The following is a 5363-nucleotide window of genomic DNA, read 5'->3' as shown; positions in this document are numbered from 1 at the left end:
CAGAGAGGGACAGAGTGAGAGAAAGAGAGAGAAAGTGAGAAAACAAGCCATCAGGTCTAGGACTCAAACTGTAGTCGACCATGTGGGAGTCCAGTGTCCTTAACCACCACGCCACCTGCTGGCTCTCAAAAATGTGTATTTTATGGTTGTTGGGTGAAAAGTCCCGTAGACATCTGTCAAGTTCATGTGATTTATGGTACCATTTAGCTCTTGTATCTCTTTCCTTATTATTTGTCTTAATAACCTGTCCAGAGGAGACAGTAGGGTGCTGAGATCTGCAATGATAGTGTGTTGCAATCTATCTCTTCTTTTATATCTAGCAGTCTTTTTTTTTTTAGAGGTTTTTGCTATAGGATGCGTGCGCTCACCCAGAAAGACAGAGAGACAGAAAGCGAGAAATCACCCCCCAGGGGGGATGGCCATGCCACAATCCCTTCTCCTCCATTCTCCTCTCAGGATCTTGGGCACGCACGCACATGCGCCTGGCATGAGTTTTAGCCACAGGTCCAGGACTCGAACTGTGGTCGACTACATGGGAGTCCAGCGACATAGCCATTACGCTAACTGCTGGTCCCCGTTATTTTTTTTTAAGTTGTTAGAGGACACATGCACTCATAAGAGAGAGACAGAGAGGAGACAGAGAGAAACCAAGCCGCCAGGCCTATGACTGGAACCATGGTTGGCCACGTGGGAATACAGTGCCTTCTCCACCACACCACCTGCTGGCCCCTTTTCTTACAGGTTTTGTCTTAAAGTTTAGTTTGTCTGGTATCTTCACAACTCCAGCCTTCTTTTGATTTGGATTTGCTTGGAATATCTCTTTCTAGCCCTTCACTTTCAGTCTATGTTCTTCTTTATCCATTTCTCTTTCCAGCCCTTCACTTTCAGTCTATGTTTTTCTTTATCCTTGGGGTACATTTCTTATAGGCAGCATATAGAAGGCTCCTTTTTTTTTTGGTGGGGAGAGGTTTCTGCTACAGGGCGCCTGCGCTCACCAGACAGACAGACAGAGATAGAGAGACAGAAAGTGAGAAATCACCCCCCAGGGGTGATAGCCACACCGCAATCCCTTCTCCTCCGTTCTCCTCTTGGGATCTTGGGCATGCACGCACACGCGCCCAGCGTGAGTTTTAAGCCACTGGGTCTGGGACTCGAACCGCGGTAGACTACGTGGGAGTCCAACGACATAGCCATTTCGCTAACTGCTGGTTCCAGCTCCTATTTTTTTAATCTATTCAGCCAGTCTGTCTTATTTCTGTTCGTTTCCCTTATATAATACTCCCTTCCGTATTTCTTGAAGAGCTGGTCTAGGGCTGGTGAATTCTTTCGATTTTTGTTTATCTGAGAATTATTTCATTTTTTCTCCCTATATGAGGAAAAGTCTTACCAGGTATAGTATTCTTGGTTGAAATTGCTTTTCTATTCTGGACTGCTGGTCCCAGAATATATCTTTCCATTCTTTCCTTGCGTGCAGTGTTTCAATTGAGAGATCTGACATTATTTTAAAACTATTTTTTTTTTTGGAACCAGCAGTTAGCGTAATGGCTATGTCGCTGGATTCCCACGTAGTCGACTGCGGTTCGCGTCCTGGACCCGGTGGCTTAGAACTCACGCCAGGCACGTGTGCGTGCGTACCCAAGATCCCAAGAGGAGAATGGAGGAGAAGGGATTGCGGCGTGATCATCCCCCCTGGGGGGTAATTTCTCACTTTCTATCTCTATGTCTCTCTCTGGCAAGCGCACGCGCCCTATAGCAAAAACCTCTAAAAAAAAAAAAAAAACTTTTTTTTTTTAAGAATTATTTATTTGGGACCTGCAGTTGGCATAATGACTATGTTGTTGGACTCCCATGTAGTCGACCACGGTTTGAGTCCTGGACCCAGTGGCTTAAAGTCATGCTGGGTATGTGTGCGTGCGTGCCCAAGATCCCAAGAGGAGAATGGAGGAGACAGGATGGCGGCGTGTTCATGCACCCTGGGGGTGATTTCTCACTTTCTTTTTTTAAGAATTATTTTATTTAGGGGTCAGCAGGTGGCATGGTTAAGGACACTGGACTTCCACATGACCGACTGTGGTTCAGTTCCAGACCTGGTAATTTGCTCTCTCTCTCTCTCTCTCTCTCTCTCTCCGTTCTTCTCTGGTCAAATTAAAATGAATAAATAAAGTTACATAAAATATTTTTTAAAGAAAAGATTTATTTTATTTTATTTATTATTACTTTTGGGGGGAGAGATTTTTGCTATAGGGCGAGTACGCTCACTGGAGAGACAGAGACAGAAAGCTAGAAATCACGCGCCCATTGGGGGGATGAGTACATCACAGTCCGTTCTCCTTCATTCTCCTCTTGGAAAATCCTAAGAGGCATGTATGCACACTCGCCCAGCATGAGTTTTAAACCATTGGGCCCAGGACTCGAACCGCAGTTGACTGTGGGAATCTAGCAAAGTAACCATCATGCCATCTGCCGGTCTCATTATTACTTTTTAAACATTTGAACAGAGATGGGGGGAAAGTGAGAAAGCAAGCTGCCAGGTCTGGGAATCAAACTGCAACCAGTTATGTGCGAATATAATGCCTTAACCACCATACCACCTGCCTGCCCCATGGGATACTTTTGTAAGTAACTTGATATTTCTCTCTTGTCATTTTTAGAATCTTGTCTTTGTCTCTGATTTTGACCAGTCTGGCTATGAGGTACCATGGAGAGGATCTCCTTAGGTTGATTCTATTTGGAGCATGTGCGCTCGCTACATAGACAGAGAGACAGAAAGCGAGAAATCACCCCCCAGAGGGGATGGCCACGCTGCAATCTCTCTCCTCCATTCTCCTCCCTGGATCTTGGGCATGCACGCACACTCACCCAGCCCGAGTTTCAAATCACTGGGTCCAGGACCAAACCAGAGTTGACTACGTGGGAGTCCAGCAATGTAACTGCTATGCCATCTGCTGGTCCCAGGGACCTTTGTATTTCTGGGGTCTGGATATCTGAATGTTTTTCTAGATTTGGAAAGTTTTCTGTAACTATTTCATGGAATAGATTGACTATACCCTTTTTAGATTCTTCACCTTCTGAAATACCAATTATTCAAATATTTAGATGCTTAATGGTATTTAGTATTTCCCTTATGTTATAAATTTTTTTTGGTTATTTTATTCTTCTTTTTGGTAGTTTTGTCTAAGTCAGAGATTTTTGTCTTCTAGATCAGAGATTTGATCTTCTGCATGGTCTAACCTCTATTAATACTTTGAAGGGAGGTTTTGATTTCCTGCCTTAAGTCTTCATCTCTAAAAGTTGTTTGATTCTTTTTTATGGTGTCTGTCCCATCCATCAAGTCGTGGAATGATTTCCTCATCTCCTGGAGTCAGTTGTCTGTTTTCTCTTGCATATCTCTTAGTTTTGTCACTGTGAATAGTCTGAATTCTTTTTCTGACATTTCTGTGAGTTCTCTTGTGCTTTCTGTGGATGATGTAGAGTTGGTGTGTTCCCTTAGGGGAAGGTATTTCCTCGTTTTCTCATATTTCCTGTTTCTCTGTGCTGGTTTCTAGTCAATTGGCAAAGGACACCTTTTTTGGAGTAAATTCTATACTGGGGCAGGGATTGGGACAGCTATAGTTCTCAGGTCTTTTCTGGGTAGAGGGCTGTGTCTTCCCATTAAGGAAGATGTCGTAGCCAGCTTCAGGTGTTTAATCCCTTTCCCAACCTCCTAGGGCCAGATGTGCAACAACTGGGCTGGAGAGATTTGACTACAGGACAGAACAAGTAGTCTAGTCACATGGACCTGTGGGCGAGGACCTGCGACAGAACCAGGGAGGGAGCCCCGGTACAGCCACTCCGGAGTAGCTCACTTGCTGGGTCCTCAGATGTGCGTCTCAGGCTACTGGGCCTGAGACTTGAATGGAATACCCAGTTGGCCATATGTAACCCAGCCACCCTAACCACGAGGCCACTAGCTGGCAAAAAATAAAGTTAAAAATTAACTTTTTAATCGAAGAGCCAGCAGGTTAATTAAAGTATTAGCTACATAGAGAAAAGTGTGTGTGTGTAAGTTTAGAGCACACTGGATCTTCACCAAGGACATGCATGAAACGGAAAGGCATTTAAGATGAAGTAGCAAATTTTTGAACATTGAACTTAATTGGTGGCTGTATGTGTTTATGTGAATAGTTACGTAGGTGATAGTTTTTGTTTTAACACGATGATGATGGCCAGCTGAATTCGGTGAGTAAGATTTGTCCTAAGATTTAGAATATAAACACCTGGTTCCTAGGCTAAGTTCTGTAATTAGCAGGAGAAAGCGGGTTAGGAGAAGTCTGTGCTCCCCACCAGGGCTCCTTACCACGAGCGAGAAAGTGTTGACCCTGGGCCGCAGATTCCAGACAGGAGGCAGCCAGCCAAGGGAACGTCCGTGTGTGAAACAGAAGCTCCAAATTCCATACTGGCCTCCCATGCCGGGTGCCTCTCGTGACCCAGGCATGATTCTCCCTCTCCCCCAGGGAGGTGCTGCGAGAACTAGACACTCCTACAGGGCCCCAGGTCAGACGCTGGGCTGCCTCTGGAGACGAAAAGATACTTGAAACTCCAGCCACCCCCACCGTCTACACAAAGCTCTGAGGGGACAGCTGTGGACTGCGGCTCATTGGTGGGATGCAGGAGGTCTTCATTAGCCTACTCGGTGGGGTCAGGAGGTGACGGCGTTAGGAGATATTTGCGTTCCCGTGATATGGGGGACAAAGTCTAAGTGACAGAAACGGCAAACGCAAAGACCTCCCAAAGATGATGCTCACCTCCTACCACCGTCCTCCCCGCGGCTCAGCTGTCGCACATCACGAGAGCACTCACCCCTGGGCCTGCTATGCCTAGGGAGGTCCCAGGATGCAAACCTTTTCCATGGGTCCAGTTTCACCGCCGTTGCACCTCGTGGATTTTAACATGGAGCTCAAAATATTTTCTGATTTCTGTTGTGATTTCTTCTTCAGCCAATGTGAGGTTAATGTTTAAGTCCATAGGATTTACTTTTCTTTTTTTAAAGAAGTTTTGCCGTAGGGCACATGTGTTTATTGGAGGGAGACAGAAACAAAGACAGGGCAAGTGCGAAAACACTCCTGATGGGGGTGGACGCTACAATCCCTTGTCTATTCTCCTCCTGGGATCTTGGGCATGCCTGCATATGTGCCCAGCGTGAGTCTCCAGCCCTCAGGTCCAGGACTGCAATGGCGGGTGGCCATGTGGGAGTCCAGCACTGCACCATCTCCTGGCCCCAAGGATTTACTTCTTTTTTTGTTTGTTTTTTTTTTTTGAGAGTATTTTTTTTTTTTTTTTTTTTTTTTTTTTTCTTATGGGCGTATTGGCCCACCAAACAAAAA

At 45.5% G+C, this 5363-nt stretch overlaps 1 long non-coding RNA gene across 1 annotated transcript in view; it reads left to right on the top strand.

Annotated features, from left to right (window-relative positions):
- The first annotated feature begins 4035 nt into the window (after positions 1-4035).
- The window catches only part of LOC114005310 (uncharacterized), a 14875-nt gene continuing 13547 nt past the window's right edge, over positions 4036-5363 (top strand). The window contains exon 1 of the long non-coding RNA XR_003547181.1: positions 4036-4218. This is a non-coding gene — a long non-coding RNA (uncharacterized LOC114005310). The remainder of the gene's footprint in view (positions 4219-5363) is intronic.

The sequence above is a fragment of the Tupaia chinensis genome, unplaced genomic scaffold (assembly GCF_000334495.1).
Source record: "Tupaia chinensis unplaced genomic scaffold, TupChi_1.0 Scaffold143624_1, whole genome shotgun sequence".
Taxonomy (NCBI): Eukaryota; Metazoa; Chordata; class Mammalia; order Scandentia; family Tupaiidae; genus Tupaia; species Tupaia belangeri.
The sequence above is the reverse complement of the archived record's forward strand: the minus strand, read 5'-3'. Positions and strand labels throughout refer to the sequence as shown.